Source organism: Zalophus californianus, chromosome 4 (assembly GCF_009762305.2).
Source record: "Zalophus californianus isolate mZalCal1 chromosome 4, mZalCal1.pri.v2, whole genome shotgun sequence".
In the NCBI taxonomy this organism is placed as follows: domain Eukaryota; kingdom Metazoa; phylum Chordata; class Mammalia; order Carnivora; family Otariidae; genus Zalophus; species Zalophus californianus.
The window spans coordinates 156,908,894-156,927,856 of record NC_045598.1 but is presented as its reverse complement, the minus strand read 5'-3'; the positions used below and the strand labels follow the sequence as shown (position 1 = coordinate 156,927,856).

The window sequence follows — 18,963 nt, the reverse complement described above, 5'->3', positions numbered from 1 at the left end:
CTTAGTATTCTTAACTTTTGTAAGAGTCTCCTTTACTTTGTCTTCCAAACTTTCTACCTATTTTCAAGCCAACTGATGCCAGAATAATCTTTTAAAAACATCTTTGAGTATATCGTGTCCCTGCTTAAGTGGTTCCAGAATAAAGTCCAAACTCTGATCACTTCTTGATCTCACGCTAACCTACCTTTTCAATCTCACTAGCAACCAGGTCCCTATGTTGGAGCCAGAAAGCCCACTCAGAGTACTCTAAACTAGTCTATTTTTGTGCCTGCTCTCACTTGTTTCCCTTGCCTATAATATCTGCTCTCAAAATCACTTTTTCCCAATGACTGGAACATCTGCTCTCAAAATTTATCACTACCTTTCCCCAGCAGCCTTTCTCTCACTTAGCTGCAATCATTTCCCCCTCCACTAGGTTCCACGCAGCATATTACTTATTTTCCTGTAAAAACAATCTAGTTATTTTGTGTAGTTGTCTTATTTCTTCTGCTGGATCGTAAGCAAGATTTCAAGTAGTATTCATCTCTAGCCTCCTCCTTCCACCAGGGGGTCTAGTAAAGTGCTGTGTTTAGAAATGTTCTGAATCAAAGAGAATTTTTATAGAATGAAGGGGAAAGTCAAGATATAGCAAAATGAAATATGGAAAAACGAAATTAGGAAGAGTCCACAGCTCCCAATTTTTACCTAATACTTTCCTCCAAAAGCCCACATTTCAGCATTGCTACCTTTCCACCCAGGAAGACTCTTTCTCTTCCTTCCTAATTTATGATTTATTAATCAACCACAGTGCTGCTCACAAAGTAAGTTGAAGGTGTGGAAGAACGAAAGGAAAAAAAAGGGTCTTAATCTCATAGATCTTAACTTGGGAGGGATGTGTAAACACATATTTCATTTGTGTCATTGACTCGGAGTCGCAAGGAGTTAGCATGAGAGGACTCAAGGTTTCTGATCACTAATATGAAGACATTCTTAAAAGATGAGAATAAAAGTTAATGTAGGTCGTGCTAGGTTCCCCAGTTTAAAAAAAAAGTTTGTTACTAAGTAGTAAAATTAAAATGCGAAAACGAGATGGGAGGATTAAAATAATGTGCATTTGTAACATCAGTAATCCTCTCTCCCAACACTGGTCCTTCATTAATAAGGACTGGGTGTGACTGCACCAACCCTTTAAATGAGGACACAGAGGCCACATTCCTTAAAAAAAAAAAAAATTCCTACTGCACCATATTGTAACATACGAGCACTGGGGATCTTTTCACGCGGTCACGAGGCTCTGTAACCTCACCGGCACTGAGCCCACCCATCCCCGGCAAGAGGAACTCGTTTCCATAAAGGAGCGCGGTATCCCGCGAGTGCTGAAACCTCACTCTGGGAGGGCGGTCCCCAGGCATAGCCTGTGGAACCCTCAAAAAGCGTAGCGCTTCACGAAGGGGGTAGTTCCGGCGAAGGCCTTCACAGGCCTCCCTTACAGCCTCTCCAGGCAGTGCACGCGGGCCGCCGCCCCTGGCCCAGCACAACTCCCGGCGTCGTGGCCGCCAGAGATCCGGGCCCAACTCCCAATGCGCTGGGGCCAGCGACAAGCGTGAGCGTAGGCGCCTGGGGGGTGGAGGCGCGGGGCGACGCTGCGCTTCGGCCCAGGCGCGTCCCTTTTCCTTCGACCGCCCCCGTCCGCGCGCCAGGAGCTCTGCGGGCGGAGGACCTACGGCCCGCGGGAGCGCGGGAAACCACTACCAGGCGGTCGGCACCTGCACCCGGGGTCGGCCGTCCTGCCCCGCCCCTTTTTGCCCCCCTCCCCCCCCCCCCGGGCCTCCCCGGTCCTCGGTCCTCGGTCTCACGCCTTTCTCTTCCGCTCCCTCCCTTCGCCCCGGGCTGCTGCCCGGCTCCGCCCCGCTCGCGCGGCAGCCCGGCCGGCTGTGACGTCATTAGACCACGCCCCCTTACTATAAATACTGGCGTCGCGGGCGCCGCCTTCCCACACTCTCTGGCTTTTCGCACGGCTGCAGTGTTTCCTTTTTTCCCCTCCTTCTCGCCTCTTCTCATCCTTTCTCGTTCTTCGGCTCTGCAGTGTGACGAGGCCGAATCCTCTCCCCACCCAGCCCTCGCCATTCTTTTACCTAGGCTGTTCTATTTCTCCCTTCGGCCGCCGCCGCCACTGCTGCACAGCTGGTGTCGGTGCCGCGCTTTTTCCCCCACGTCGTCCCCGCAGCCTATGGCCCAGGCCGCCTTGGGTATTTCTGCTCAAGGTAACCACATCCCTCTTTAAAAATTCCGCCGAAAAAGAGAAGACGCTTTACCCGACTCTTTGGGCCGTTATCTCACGTGAGTACCGATCCGAGGGACACGGGGGCGCGGGGCCGGCCTCGGGGAGCTGCCGGGTGCTTGCCGGCTGGGCCCCGCCGCCCGGCCGGCGGCCCCGCAGCGCCCCGCGGCCGGCTGCCTCGAACATGGCGGACGGCGGTGTGTGTGTGGCGGCGGTCGGTCCCTCGGCGGCGGCGCGGCGGGCTGGGGTGGCGGGCGCGCTTCGGGGCCCTCAGGCGGCCGCCTGCGGCTCGACGGAGCAGGAGCCGCCGCGGTTAAAGCGAGGGGGCGTGTGCGTGTGGGGGCGCTCGCGGGGGTCTCCGCCGGGGGTCGGCGTCGTCTCCTGGCGGCGTGCGGCCCCCACCCCTCTCCCGTGGTGCATTGCTGTTTCCGGGGAGGGGGCCGGGCCGCAGCCCTAAGGGGCCTTGGTCCCGCAGCCCCGGCCCGGAGCCCGGTCGCGCCATCGCCTCCGGTATCCCCGCAGGCGGCGCGAAGGGCTGCAACGGCCGGGGCCTTATGAATGGAGCGGGGCGGGCCTGGCGGCGGCCTCCTCTGACAGCTGCCGGAGGAGGACGGGTTCTTGGGGGTGCGGGGAGTGCGGCCCCCCTCTGGTGGAGGAAAGTTGACGCCACTCGGGGCCCGGAGGCAGGGAAGCCCCGGTGTCAGGTAGCGAGGGAGAGGCCTTTGGCCCCTTCTGGAAGCCTCGGGGCTGCCGCTCCGCCCCCTGCGGCGCTCCTGATTGGGCCAAGTCGCCTTCACTCAACCCCAGTCACCTCTTGGAGCCTGAGGATTAGTCACCCTGGCTTCGTTTTCCCGTCCGCGCCACGATTCCTGGGGAGTGAGAGGGAGAACGGTAGGCTTGGGTGGCTTATCAAGTACTATTTTGACTGCCAAAAGGAATGATGTTGACGTTTTTAACTCTTGCCCAAAATATTTCATGAGCGTGTATGTTTCTTGGGCTACACTGCTGACTCGGAAACCTGATGTTCATATTTAACTGGGTTTTGTGATGGCATCTTGGATCTGTTAAGATGTTTTCTGTTCCGTGGTGTTTCCACCTTTAAGACCCTAGCTTGGGTGGGAACCTAAGGACTCTTAGGGGAGAGGGAGGTGCTCTGTGATGGGGAAGAGCTGATGGGACGAACCTGGCAGGACTATGGCTAATGATTGTCGGGCAAGGTCCTAATCTTTTAATTTTTTACAAATGTGAGTGCAGATGCTGGTCATGAAGACAAAGGAGCCCTGAGGAGTTTACATTTAGTAGGAAAGATAGGCTCCTAATGATTAAATGTGATATAGTAGGTGCAGTAATCAAGTAATCAGTCCTACTCTTTTGCCACTCAGGTTTAATTTATACATTTTCAAACATACAGAGAAGGCGAAAGAATTTGTACCCTCTCCTAGATGCATTTAACGTTTTGCTTTATTTGCCATCCTGCTATCCTTTCATCAATCCATCTCATTGTTCCATGTATTTCAAAGTTGGAGACGCCAGAAACACTTCACCCCTCTTAACTTCAGTTCATAGGAACATATCATAGTTTAATACTGTTTATTCCTTAAAAAAAAAACCTTTGGATAAAATTCACGTAACCAAGTGCACAGATTTAAGTCTTAACCATTTTATGAGTTTTGACCAAAAAAAAGAGTTGTGTAATCCAGACCTGTCAAGAATTAGAGCATTGCCCTCACCCCAGAAACTTCTCTTTTGTGCCTTCAAATGCCATCCCCCCCCCACTCTCCAGAGGCAACCAGGATTCTGATTTTTTTAAACCATAGATTAGTTCTGTCTACTCTAGAACTTCCACGAAAATGGAATTATACTGTTTAGCATTATTTTGTGTAAAAGGCTTTAACTCAGCAGGTTTTTGATATTCATCCGTGGTACATATATCAGTAGGTGGTTGCTTTTATTCCTCAATGGTAGTCCATTATATGAATACAAATAAACTTTTCGAATAATTTTAGATTATAGAAAAGTTGCAAAGGTAGTACAGAGCTGCGTACTTCTCACCCAGTTCACGTTATTATTAGCATCTTACTATGGTATATTTGTCAAAACTAAAAGTGACTTTGCATTACTGTTAACTGCAGACTTTATTTGAATTTCATCAGTTTTTAATGTCCTTTTTCTGTTCCAGGATAATCCAAGGTACCACATTATGTTCAGTTATTATGTCTTCCCCATTTCTCTCTGATCTGTGACAGTTTCTTAACCTTGTTTGTCCTGTCCTTGACAGCCTAGAGAAAAATTGGCCAGACATGCAGTAGAATGTCCCCCAATTTGGCTTGTCCGATGTTTTTCTCATAAGTAGGCTGGAGTTTGGGGGTTTTGGAAAGCATACCACATGGCAACTTTCAAAGTAATTGGTAAAGGCAATCGATACGTGTCATTCAGAGAAATACTGATGATTTGGGGCTACTAGGCTTCAGGATAGTTACTGTAAAAGTAATGGGAGGGTGTGGGTGTGTGTGTGTTAGTGACCTGCTGACCAGTCAAGACTAGTTCTCCCTGTGCTTGTTCACCTAGATATGAGACATTCTCTTCAGTTAAAGAACTAGATTGCAATGTTGTTCATGATCCAGCTGATTTACACATTCCATTCTAAATGAGAATTATCTTTTCCTGTACCCTTTTTCCTCCACATTTTCATTTAATTTCCTTTATGGTTTATTTTAACTGTACAAGTATTCTATTTATCCTGTATGTAAATGGCCCTCTTACCCTGTGTACCCCTTTTATTTTACTAAGGTGTGCCTTTCATATTTTAGGACCTTTATTTCCTACTAGTATCTTTTTGTTAGGTGGAAATGTTTTAGAGATCATGCTGAAGAACATTTTTGAATATCTGAAGTTTAATATCTTTAACATTTTATATCACTGCTCTTGGATTGCATGAAGCAGAATAGCTGTGTGGATACATGGGGGGGGTGGGGTTGAGAGTGTCTCACCCAGGATAATTATCCTATTCCTTAGGATAATGGAGAATAAACTCTCTGTCTCCAGCATGAGTCAGCTTTTAGTTTATTTTTAAAATTATCTTGGTGTGGGAAGAATCAATCTTTGTTTTGTTGGGGTATATCATTTGTAATCTAATGTAAGGTTATAATCACCGTTACATGTTGGTATGGGTTCTTGACTCATCTGAGAGTGTGAGCAGATTCTCCTAGTAAATTGAAAGAACCACAAGGATGCTTCTATCCTGGTGGAGATGAGAGATGCTTTATTTATTTTTTAATTTTTATTTTTTTGAGATGCTTTAGAGATGCCTAGAGTAATTCTGAAATTTCTCTGATTCTTAACATTCTAATTTCCAGTTTCATCATCTTTCTGGTTTCCTCATCACCCTTTCTAGCAAATGCTGTCAGGTTATAGTTCTTTAAAGTAGCAACCACCTAATTATTAGAAGTATAGATATAGCAGTTTAGAAGTGAGAGGTCCATCCAAGTAAACCGTAATAGGTAATAACCATTGCTAAAACTTAACATTTTGTAACATGCTAAGTAAGCACTTTTCACATTCATATGTTGTTCTAGTGATTGTAGACTTAAGTCTAGGTAGGTTAAGGAAGAGAGGTGTAAACCTTAAGTTACTTGCCTAATACACAAAGCAGCTATCATGTGTTACTTCACATACATACATGATGTATCAGCTAAGTAATAGATCTTCTTTTTGTTTTGTAGTAAGATTTTACACTTTTTAAGTAAAGAACTTGGAATTTGGAGAGTAAGAGAAATGTCCTGGGTAGTTCCAGATTACAGATCATGCCAGAACATTATACATCAGGTTGATAAGGGTACTTGGAAATTTTCAGTTTTAGGCCACTTAGAAATTTGGGTTTTTGGAGGATAAATAAAAGTGAAAATGAAATAAGGTGAAGGCTGGAAGTTGAATGGGTAGATAAAGCAAGTTGGTAAGAGGATCATGACATCAGGCTCTGAGAATTTTGTACTATAGCAGCTTGGAAATTTTTACTACAGAAAAAAGTGCTTTGGTAAACCCTTTGAAAACATCATTTGTGTAATGTGACTAATGAAACACTCTTTTAAAACTGAAATTTATTCCTACAATTAATCTTTAAGTCAATTTAATCTGCTTGAAGCACAACCTAACTTTTTTTTTTTTTAGTTTGGAACTATTTACTACTACTATTTCATTCTTTAGGGCGAACTTTCTGACCAAGTATACAACTACCCAGAGGGCCTAGGAGAAGTGCTGTATAGAGAGCAGTTCGACTTCAACGCTGAGCCACCTTGGGAACCTAGCTGATGATAGGGGGGTTCCATCTCCTAACTTGTCCATGTAAGTATTTTCACATCTAAGCTGGGGGTCATGTAAGATTGAAGTAAAGGAGCGTTCTTGTTGCTCAGTTTTTTTCAAAACTTGAAAGTGTACTTATCTCTTAAAGCTCTTTTTAAAACCTCTAAAATAAAGGCTTGGCAGTTATGGGTATACTGATTGTTTTGTATGTATTGTTTACCAATGATTAGCTCAATTTGTTTTGAGTACATAAAAAGTATTACTGTACTTAAGTACATACCACAAGCTTAAGTTTTAGGAAATCTTACTAGTCCAGGTTTTAATATAAGTTGGAGAGATTTTTGTATTTTTGTTTTTAATTTAAGGTGTAGGCAGTGGTTTATTCCATCATTCAACTGTTTGACTTGGTGAATTTTTAAATATTTGGGCTTAATCAGAAAAAAGAGACATATTAGAGCAAAAGGTTCTGTTCTTCATTCCATTCACTGGCGCCCATATGTACCCCACAGTATGGGATAGAAGAGGTGAATCTTGTTTTTCTAGCTTGAGCATCTTGCCAGGTACAATGTGATGACTAGAGTTTATAATTGTTTTATGATATGACTTTCTGTGATACTCAGCTGGTGGGGAAAAATTGGTTGTTTTTAGAGGACTTACTGAGATGATATATGTATGTCTCCCAGCATGTCACTTTCTGAACAGATTTTCTTGGATAAATTTTGACTGAACTTAAAACTCTTGTGCAAAATATAATTCTACAATAAACTGTTCTTTGAATTTGTGCTGCTAAATTTGTATAGTTGTTTTTTATATATAGGTTTCTTGCTATTGAAATTTAGGTTTTGAGATTTGGATGTTTCTAAGTTGTCCAGAGACGTGGAGGAAATAATTGAAATTTTCAGGAAAGTTTAGGGTATCAATTTAGTGTTTCTATAGTCTGATGTTAGATTCTATCAAATAAAAATGTATGTTCTATCTAATTAAAGTAAGTTAAAGCAGACCTTTTCACATTTGCAAGACTAAAGAGAAGGTAAAAAAACAATTTAAATAATAGGATTTCTTGAAAGTTCTACTGACAGAAACCTGACTGGAGGATTTCTCATACTGGCTTTCTCCTAGCTATGTGAGTTTAAGCAAACTGCTTATTTTTTAAATCATAGCTATAACTAGAACAGTTCCTTTAGCCCTAAACTGATAACGATGATTTTTCATTTTTGAGTGTATTAAGCACCCCTCGTTAATGTAGTGTGGGTTTTGGGATTATAGCATCATCTGTAACAGAAATGCAGAATCTCAGCCCCACTCAAACATGACTCAAGCTGCATTTTAACCAGGTAGCTTGTATACATAGTTAAAGAGAAGCACTGTTGCTGCCATCTCAGTACCAAGTCCGTTATCTCTTGATTTTTGTTAGTCCTCTGTTCTATTTCCAATATATCTGATATTTCCCCCTTATTGGCTTGGACATTTAACTTTTCTGGGGTGAGGTGTAGTTGACATCACAGTCACGAATAGATTCTAAAGTGGAAATTCAAGAACAAGCTTCATGATTTAAGGAAGATCATATTAAAAAGACACGTTTTTAATTGAAATCTCTTTAATGTAAATATAACTGCATTATATTTAATATTTCTAGTGATGTTTCCTCTTAAACTTGCATCAGTGAATTGATAGATTGATAAATGATTCTGCCAAATCTGGGAAAGTAGTTTTTATTTAAAATTAACGTAGTACTGGGAAAGTTCATAGTTTATTCCTCTTTTGGGGTTGGATGAGCACAGGTAAAATATCCTAAAGATACTTGTCCTGGCAGCCAGAGTAACTGATTTATTATGTCCATGTACAATGTATATTATTCTGTTGAACAAAACTTTAGTACTAGAAGCTAGGTCCACAATCCTTTATGCATATAATTCTAAAGTCTAAAATTTACTTAAAATTTTATAGCCTTCTTGAAGAAACCTAAACTGATTTGGAAACAAAACCTTGAGCTGATGCTATTTTTATCTTATCCCATTTAGTGCCAGTATTCCTAAATTTTGTTGCAGTGTTAGCTTGGCCTCCTGGAGAATGTTATATAAAGTATGTGCACTATAGTACTATTCTAAAATCTGAGAGATTTTAAATTCAGAAAAGATCTGACTCCAAAGGTTCTTGACTAGAATTAGTAGAAATGGCAAGTGAAAGTTCTACATTCCAGAAATGTCCTTAGATATCAGTAGGAGTTGGTTATACTGAACATTAAAATCCTGTGGAGCAACAATACTGTTTGGAAAACCGGAAATCCTTAAAAGGGCTTATTAACACACTGGTCTTTGTGGAAAATACTTGGCATTGCAAAGCATATAGCTGTGTGAAGTCTTATTTGAACAGTGTAGTACTCCACTAGTTCTGTACAAGTGGTCTGAGCTCTAGGATTTCCCTTCAGATAAAATCAGGTAACTATCTGAATTTTGAGATAGTTTATTAAGTATTTGGAAACGTGGCCGGTTGCTTACATAAGAATTTTTCTTTGAAAACTTTTCTTTGGAATATGTGTATGGTGTAATTTATGAGTACTATATTTAACACTTGTTTTAACACTAGTAGTATCTGAGATTAATGAAGGTCCTGTAATTGTGGAAAAGCTTTTGAATGCCTTTAAAAGAGTTCCTTATGGCTTTATGCTGGTGTGGCTCCCCCCCCCCCCAGTGGGCTGATTCTCAAGTTATTTTAGCTATCACTGTTTTCTAATAAATTAATTAGCCTAATGGAAAAATTTTAAATAGTCCTTTCCAAAAAACTAAATTCTCTTCTTTTTTAAGATTTATTTATTTGACAGAGAGAGCGCGAGAGCAGGAACACAAGCGGGGGGAGTGGGAGCGGGAGAAGCAGGCTTCCCGCGGAGCAGGGACCCCGATGTGGGGCTCGATCCCAAGATCCTGGGATCATGGCCTGAGCCGAAGGCAGATGCTTAATCATTGAGCCACCTAGGTGCCCCCTAAATTCTCTTCTAACCAACTAGTTTTATTAGCAGACCTGGTGATGAAGTCAGATTGGATTAATAATTACCATATACTTTTTAATGTATCTAAATCTAGAAATAGGTTTCAGTTAATGGAGTGGTTTAAATGGGCTCTTAAAATTTGTCTAAAATATTTTATGTGGTTGTCATTAGTTGACCATGTTCATGTAGGAACTTCATAAGAATCATCATTTTAAATACTCCTGTTTTGTCACACCTGCCCTAACTAAATTGGAATTATTTTAACTAGGGAAAAAATGTTCTGTATGAATTTACTAGTATTGTTTTCTCATGTTTTGCTGTTGTCAGTGGTCAGGTTTTTGATTTACTATGGAGAAAAATTAGTTTGGATAATTTACAGAGTTTGTGCATACAAATTCAACAGAACATTAATGGTTGTTGGTGCTCTTTGACAAAAACAAAACAAAACAATAAAACTGCTATCCTTGAAATACACGTTTTTAAAGTATGTGTATCCCCTGGCATATGTAAAATAGTATTTGATGGTTCCTCACTGCTGGTGTAAATTAGCAGGAAAGTATTCTGTACAAGCACAAGGTGAAGATTTGTTAATGAATAAAACAGTGTTTGGGGAGCATGGCTTTTTTTCTTCGGGCAAATTTAGAATCTTTTCTGGGAGGGCCAAAAAGATTGGAAAGCAATATAGACCAATTTTTAGAGGGGATGAAATGGTTCTTGCATTTATTATAAAAGACAGTTGAGCCAGGAGGATTAATAAGGGCTACCAAGTTTTGTGTTCCGTTACACTCCCCTTGCGTAGTCTTATTTTCAGTTTTTGAGACCCCCTCTCCCCCTGAAATTTTGAGACACTTAATTCCAATTAGGAGTGAATGAGGTATTTGTACCTTGTAAACTATAAAATCTAGGTAAATAGAAGGCTGTTCTACGCTGGCCATTGTTCAGAGAAGCCTAAGGAGGCTGTTGCAAGTGAAGTGCTCTCACATTGGTAAGGCTTAGGAAACTGGTATTTTTTTTGTCCTTCACCTCCATTCCAGGGTCATCCTTGCACACCTAAGCAATTTGTCACAAGCTAACTGAAGCAGAGATTTAGCCATCCTTTTCTCTATTCCAGTGAATAATTTGAAGAACGTTATGGCATGAATAGAAAATATTTGTACAGTGTACTGAGTTACAAGGATTAGACTGATGTTCAGCCTGCCTGGGCCATACTCAGCCACCGTGAGGTCTTAAATGCCTGTAACTAATTGACTTGGAGAAGGACCCAAGATAATAAATTATTTTCAAATGCTCCTCTCTGAACTTTTTGCCTTTTCTTCATTATCTTATGTAAACACACGTTTTGAACCTCTCTTCTAAATGGAGTTTGTTATTTTTTGTGCCCCTGCAGTCTAACTTTGTAAACTTGTGAATTGATCTTTATTACCTTGAACAAAGTTATTTGGAGGTGGGGTGGTTTTTTTAATCTGTGTGTGTGGACCTGATCCTTAAAAATTTAAAATTTTTTAGGAAAATAGCATCCTCTAAGCACTGCTGTGTTCAGTACAGTAGCCACTAGCCAGGCGGCTATTTAAATTTTTAAAGTTAAAACTAAATAAAATTTAAAATTCACTTCTCAGTTGCATGAGTCACATTGTGAGTGCTGGGGAGCTATATGTGGCTAATGGCTATTGTTTTGGGCAGTGATAAAATTTCAGTTATCACAGAAAATTCTTGGACAGCATTGCTGTAAGGTATTGTTACTATGAATATGAGTAGCCGTAGTAATCTTATAACATTGATTAGTAAGAATCATAAGAAATTCCATGTTCTCTTCTTTCTCCTTATATTTAATTAAAAAACTTCTTGTAGGGGCTTTTCAGTTTTACATTTTGGCCGAATTCTTTTTTTTTGGCTAGAACTCCCTACTATGATTTATGTGCCTATGCAGACAATATTAGGTTTATGTTGAATGTATGACTTTTCATCTATTTCTTGCTTTTTGCTGTAAGGCTCCTCTTGTGCCCAGTTTATTAGGAGCTCCTAAATAAGTATTGTATCATCTTATCTAAGTTCAATATGGTCAACGTGTTCTATTTGGCATGACCAAAAGTAGGAAGGGGTTTTTTTTGTTTTTTTTTAGAGCAGGGACACAAGCAGGGGGAGTGGAAGAGGGAGAAGCAGGCTTCCCGCTGAGCGAGCAGGGAGCCTGATGAGGGGCTGGATCCCAGGACCCTGGGATCATGATCTGAGCCAAAGGCAGATGCTTTAATGACTGAGCCACCCAGGCACCCCAGGAAGGGGTCTTAGTATGTTCAAAATGGGCACTGTAACAAAAACGATCCCCAAATAATTCTCAAAATGAGGTATTTGTTATCCTAAATTCATGAAGAGCTCCCACAAGTAAAAAAAAACAAAAAACAAAAAAAAAAAGCCAAAAAAAAAGGGAAAAAAGGAAAAATGAGCAAAAGAGTTGAAGACCATTTTTCACTAAAAACCTAGCAGTTAGCCCTGGACCAGTGCTACCTAAACTGCCAGTCAGCAAGCTAGGCTATTGTACCACAATGTAAAGTAGTTTACTGCTTGGTTCTTAACTTCTGGATCAGCTAGTTTGCAGGCCATAGTTTGAATGGCACTGCCTCTTAGGTGCATAAATAATAGAAGTTACATCATAAATAATAATATAAGTAATGTGGGAAGTAACCCATGGATCCAGGTCAGATAAATAAATGGTATATCTACACAGAATACTACACAGCAATGAAAATTAATGGACCCTGGTCATATCTATGTGCATGGGTGAATGAAGCCTATAAAGTTGAACAGAAGAAGTCAGTCATGGTAGAAAAATAACAGGGATGCTATTTATAGTTCAGAACCAGTAAAGCCAATGTTTTAGGGACATAAAGAATAATAAAACTATTACTAAATAACAAGGAAATGATGACTAGAAAAGCATGAACATGCTTATTCTAGGGGACATGCAACCACTGCCACCTAGGAAAGATGTATAGGGTTTCTAAGGTATTCTATTTCTTAACCTTGTATTTGCTGCAATTATTGTATTGCACGTGTGTTTAATCTTTCTAATTGGAGAGGTGACAGTGAGATCTGCCCTATAAGGTAATAAATAGTAATTGGTTTGAATAGTAATTTGTTTAAAGAGTTATTCCCTATACTACACCAGGAAAGCTCAGAAAGCTAAAGCTTAAGATTAATACAGCTATAGATTTCCTGTTCATGTTGTATTACAGTAGTTATCTTTAATGTTACTGCATCTTAATTACCAAAAGGGATTTAAGTATTTTTACTTGTGTGAGGTACATACACTTCTTCCAGAAAAAACTAGCCTTCACATCAAATAGTCAAGACAGATTTTAAAGGGAGCCTAATCTTTTTTTTTTTAAAGATTTTATTTATTTATTTGAGAGAGAGAATGAGAGATAGAGAGCACGAGAGGGAAGAGGGTCAGAGGGAGAAGCAGACTCCCTGCTGAGCAGGGAGCCTGATGTGGGACTCGATCCCGGGACTCCAGGATCATGACCTGAGCCGAAGGCAGTCGCTTAACCAACTGAGCCACCCAGGCGCCCCGGGAGCCTAATCTTGTCAGTTCCACATGTAAAAGTATATTGGTATTAAAATCCTATGTTTTGTTTTCTCATTAAGATGTATTTTTAGAATCTTGAGACATTTCATGGGGCAGCCTATTGGGCTCATTTCCTTTAGGGTTTTTTCCCCACCCAGTTGTATCTCCTATTCTTGCTCTTGTCTTTTAAAATAATTCTTCAGCAGTAAACCTTTAATGTTCTTCCTCTACGGTTAATCAGGGTTTTCTTTTTCTTTTTTTTAACCTCATCACCTGAAAAGTAACTTTAAGGGTGTTTATTGCCATTACTGGCTTTCCACTTACTGTTGATGAAGCCAGCTCTGTCCTGATTATCCTAAGTACTCAGTGTAGGTTGTTGTTGTTATCCATCACTTATTTTTAGTCCGGTATGGCAAAAATCCATATGGTCTTAACGGTCATCGCACAATTTATTGGACTTCCTACCATTTCCAGTATGTAGCTTCCTGTCACTGTTTCTGGTGGTTCAAACCATCAGACCTCACATCTATAATGGCAAAGTCATCTTTGAGAATCCTCTTCTAATGATCTTTTGCCCAGTTATTCCTAAAGGTGTTCCATGTGGTAAGTAACATTTCTGTCAGAGGTAGAATGCAGAGGTGATTTCGACAGCATTGTGTCTATTGTTAAAGCTGTGAGCTGAGTTTTAAGTCCTCAAATCATATGTTAAAAAACAAAACAAAAAAAAGTGCTCTTAGGCTTCTTTACGGTAGTGGTTGTAATTTCAAAATATCTGAAGTTCTCATTCTTTAATGAGTAAACGTCCTTTTAGAAAAGTGGTTGATATATTAAGGTTGGGTTTCCTGCTTACATGTATCTGAAACAGTACTCTCAACCTTTCAGCTCTCCCTGTTCTACTTCCAGGGAGGTCTTCACTTCAGAAATCCAAGACTCATATTCATCCAGCTTGGTGTCAAGTGGGCTGTTGCTGCCAGAATTATCTTGTGATTATTTGAGAGATGTATCAGTTTCTTCTGAAGTACAATCAACTATAGAAGCCTTTGTAGCAGGTGTGTAACAAGGCAAGTGCCCAGCTGCTGCAGCAACTACTCTTGGAGCTACCCTGTCAGTGAACATGAGGACTCAGCGGCCTCATGGAAGGCTCCAGGGAGCAGGGTGCAGTTCTTTGGAGCCTTATGTTTCTTTGGCAGCTCTTCATTAAAAAAAAAAAAAAAAAAAATGTGTTCTCAGCACCAATATGAAGGTGTAAATAAGGAATGTTAAACACTTTTCTTCCCAGCTATAATATCTAAGAGGAAATCACTTACAAAAGTAGTATTGTGATTACAGCAATTGTATTAGTGTGAAGTAAGCTGAGCTTGCTTTCACCATACATTGGTAAGGTGTTTGGTTGTGAACATGGCGTAAAGGCTTGTAAGTAGAGAATACTTCCTACTATCTGTTGATAAAAAACTTCAGAGCTTTTATGAAAAGTGAATTTGCTCCATTTGGAAATCTAAGATTTACACAGTAGATTTTTCTGAAGTTTATTGTAAAAATTCAATGTCTAGCAACACCAGAGTATACTACATAGTGGATCATAATGTGTTAGAGCCAGTAAATCAGTCCCATTTCTGATTTATAAGCCATAAAAAATGGTGCAGTGTCTGTTGGAAATTAATACCAAGAATTGGAACATTGGGATAAAGTTTGGCATTGCCTGGTTTTGAGTGGCTTAATGGGGAGGTGTCTGGAAATTCCCTGTGGTATTTAAAATTGAGGTGGATTAACTTGGTAGATCTGGTATACAATATAAACTCTGCTTACCCACAACACATACACACTTATTTTCATTCTGGTTCCATAGGACATGCTGTATATGTCCTAGATTTTTGGTTTAACATCACCAAGTAACTTTAAATGCTTCTTGGAAAACTAGCAAAATAATAACTTTAGTGCTTTGAGGCAGAAAATGTAGAACATAAATCTTTTTGAGATAGTGGAGCTTTAAAATATTTTTGCTAACATGTTAAGAAAATTAGGCAAAGGCTCCTGGAGGTATGATTATTAACTACTTTTTAGGACTCTTTCAGCGAGATTGGGGTATAATATTGGGGGTAGGAGAGAAACAATCAGCCTACCCATAACCACCTACTTCAGCCTTTTCAGTTGTTGGAAATCTTGGGCTTCCAAGTGATATTCCATTTGAACAAAGGGTTTGTTGGCTCAGAAAGTGTTAGGAAATTTCTCTCCTGAAGATCTTTGTTTTGCAGATTCTTTAGAGGTATTAGTTTTTCCTGGGCATAACTTTTAGTTTTTAGCAGTAACTGACAGTTGAGCTTTGCATTTATATGTGGGTTACTTTTGTATCCTGTTTTGGGGCACCTTTTAAGAATGTGAATGATGGACCATCTTTTTCAACACTTTGGAGTTCATTGCTGTCTCAAGCTAATCCTAAGCTTAACTCCCCATTCTTAAGAGTTGTGAACTCCTTTGTCCACCTGTTGTGAGCACCTATTCTGAGCTAGGAATTATGGGAGCATCAAAACTTCAGGGATCATCCAAAAAGATAAACTGAGATAGAGCTCACTGATGTCCACTATCTTTTATTCGTGTTGGTTTAACAATTGCACTGCTCAGTATAATTAAGGAAATCAAATAATGTTACATGTACTACATCTGTTTTAGTGGTTTGGGTGTGTTATAGTCTCTTCATTGTTTTTGTTACGTACTGCCAGTAGAGCAAATGAATTTTATTTTTCCATCAGGGTCCTTATGTGAGTCAAGTAGGGATTGTGGTGAACCAAACTATGGTTCTTTTTGAAGTGAGAGTCGCATTTTAATGATAAAACCATTTCACAAGCATTCTGCGCTTAAAGCAGGATGCACTTTCCAATATGTTTATTCATGTTATTCATTGTTTGTCAGCTGTTTTAGTTTGGTCCTGGGTTATCCTTTAAAATTATTTCATCTCTACAAAAGTCTGATCTGTAGTGACAGAGCTCAGTGGTTAGCTGAAGTGGATTTGGGGATTTACTGCAAAAGGGACATGAGGGAACTTAAGCTCATAGAAGGGGTTATGCAGGTGTATACATTTGTCATAATGGGTGTACATTGTTTCATGTAAACTGTTGATAAAATGGATTAAAAAAGGAAAAATAATTTCAAAGATTTTATTTGTCAGAGAGAGAGCACACAATGCAGGAGCCTCATGCGGGACTCAGTCCCAGGACCCTGGGATCATGACCTGAGCCAAAGGCAGACGCTTAACCAACTGAGCCACCCAGGTGTCCCAGGAAAAAATGTCATATTTGGGGTTTACCTGAGAATTAGACAAAAGATACAGAAGGAACAGCAAAGTTAAAATCTAGAAAATAGTATTACAAAGGCTAAAAGGCTATGAGTAGGCTTAATAGGATGTTTTCATGCCATATGTAAATTTAGTTTATTAGAACTATGAGAATTTATAAATCTGAGAAATGGTTACTTGATCGTGGAAATTCGATAAAGCTCTGTCAGACTGAGAGTTACTGTTGGGTTTCTAAAAGGAATTCTCTTTTTTTCTAAGGGTGAGGGTGCTCAGGAGACAAATTTTTTTCCTTTTAAAAAATTTGATCGTCACCATCTCTAGGGCTAACTGTTCTGTGCCTCAGTGTCTTCACCTCTAAAATGGGGGTAATACTGTTATTATGGTTTTAAGGGTTGAGAAAATTAATATGTATAAAGTATTTAAAACAGTGCCTGGTACGTTGCCCTAAAAAATGCTGTTAAGAATGTGGGCATTCAGCAGGTAAGTAAGACTGGATCTCATGTTTTTAAGTATTGAGGATCCTGATGCTAGAGGAAAACTTCCCTTTTCTGTAAGGACTGCAGCTATAGGAAATTGAGGTACATATTGTTGTGACTTTAGACTTTTTGGCAGCAGTTGCCTTGGAGGTCCATGATTGATAACCTAAGGTTCCCAGTTAAATACATAGAGACTTAGCAGTCTCATGAACTGAAATGTTAGGCTGAAGATCTTAAGTATTTTTCATTATTAATAGAATAAATGAAAGGGGTTGACCACAAAGATTTGTGATGCTAAACTTAACTGAAAGTTTCAACTGTACTTTCTTACACCTACCTTTGAATTGATTTTTTTTTTTATAACCTTTATCTTTTCTTTTTCCCTTAGTGCACAGTTGAATATCCGCCTAAATTGTTAAAGGTTGTTTAAAAGAAATATGTATCCCCAGGCCTAGAATGTCTGCTTTCTGGGCACAGGCTTACATCAGTCCTTATATAACAACCTTTAGAGAATGTCCAGGCTGCAGTTTTCACTTTACTGCCTAAGTATTAAGTCTCACTTAGATAGGCCTAAGTTAACTCCTTTCATAAAATATCCTCAACTTTTCTGTTTCTGCTGTTGCTTGAAAGATTTGGTGAGCTAAACTGAATGTAGTTGACTTCTTGGAAATGAAGTTGTGTTTTAACGTTAAGAAAAACTGAGTATTGGTTGTATATCATGGAATTTAATATTATGACTTAATGGAATTTGTTTTGGTGCATTCAGAAAGCTGACCCTTTGAGAACCATTGAAATGGAGTATACCTTTAAGATGAGGGCCATCACCGAAGGTGAACACGAGCCCATAGAGTAGCATTGGAGGGAGGGAAAGGGAGAATCAAGAACACAGGAAAGGCTGTGCAAGTTTTAAAATAGATGGTCAAGAGCTGGTCTGTGCGCATTAATTTGGCAACCAGAAATCAGTACCAGACAGTGAGTATCCTGTCTGGAGGACTTGTTTTGCTAATGGACTTTTTATTTATGTTAAAAGAAATCCTTGCGTAAAGTAACCTTTAAGGACCAGTGTGAATTCGGCAAAGAAGATAAATAGTATATGCTACCCAGAGGAGAATGGGTGTTCTGGGGGAGGGGAAAGATTTCTTCTATAGGAGAGAGATTGGATTAGCCTGCCTTTTTAGAGTTCTTAGTAAATGGTTTAGGATGTACCAAGTGCCTAGCTTGTACCTAGTTTTGTTTTTATTTTTTATTATTATTTTTTTAAAGAATTTGAGAGAGAGAAAGAGCATGAGCGGGGGGAGGGTCAGAGGGAGAAGCAGACTCCCCACGGAGCAGGGAGCCCGATGTGGGACTCCATCCCAGGACTCCAGGATCATGACCTGAGCCGAAGGCAGTTGGCTCAACCAACTGAGCCACCCAGGCGTCCTAGCTTGTACCTAGTTTTAAATTATGCTGGCATTTTTGTGTTTCTGGCAATTGACAACTTAATTTTAGCTCTATTCTGAAGCAACACTTAAGTATTTTTTTAAGATTTTATTTATTTATTTTACAGCCACAGCGGGAGAGGGAACACAAGCGGGGGAGTGGGAGAGGGAGAAGCAGGCGTGATGCGGGGCTCAATCCCAGGACCCTGGCATCATGACTTGAACCGAAGGCAGATGCTTAAAGACTGAGCCACCCAGGCGCCCCTTAAACAAGTATTTTTTATTCGTATGCTATACTTTTTTTTTTCCAGCAGCCTTTTGAGGAAGTAGTTAATATAATTAACTGAAGTTTAGAGAAATTGAGCTAGGATCACATAGCAATTAAATGATAGAGCCACAACCACATGAGTCTTTCTGATTTCTAGTCCAATAAGGGTTTCAGCTTACTTCATAAGAAACTTTAACATTGCTAACCTGATGTAGCCGGTACCATTTTCAGATTGAGGTGAGACCTAGGCAGTCTATCAAAGCTACAGATGGTCTGTTAAAGTCACTCTCCACCCCCACCCATTTCTTTTATTTCACTTTGCGCTTACTGTAGAATTTAGAAGACATATCTGCAGTTACCTGCTAGCACGCCATGGGATATGGCTGGTAGTGTATTGAAGCT

At 40.3% G+C, this 18,963-nt stretch overlaps 1 protein-coding gene across 6 annotated transcripts in view; it reads left to right on the top strand.

Moving 5' to 3' along the window:
- The first annotated feature begins 1,964 nt into the window (after nucleotides 1-1,964).
- The window catches only part of AZIN1 (antizyme inhibitor 1), a 30,905-nt gene continuing 13,906 nt past the window's right edge, over nucleotides 1,965-18,963 (top strand). For 2 of the 6 annotated variants that reach the window (XM_027605786.2, XM_027605749.2), the window contains exons 1-3: nucleotides 1,965-2,319; nucleotides 6,464-6,601; nucleotides 14,011-14,156. The gene's annotated coding sequence lies outside the window, so the exon portion shown is untranslated. Of the gene's footprint in view, nucleotides 2,320-6,463; nucleotides 6,602-13,989; nucleotides 14,169-18,963 lie in introns of all 6 variants that reach the window. The other 4 variants (XM_027605765.2, XM_027605776.2, XM_027605795.2 and 1 more) reach the window with 4 other exon arrangements.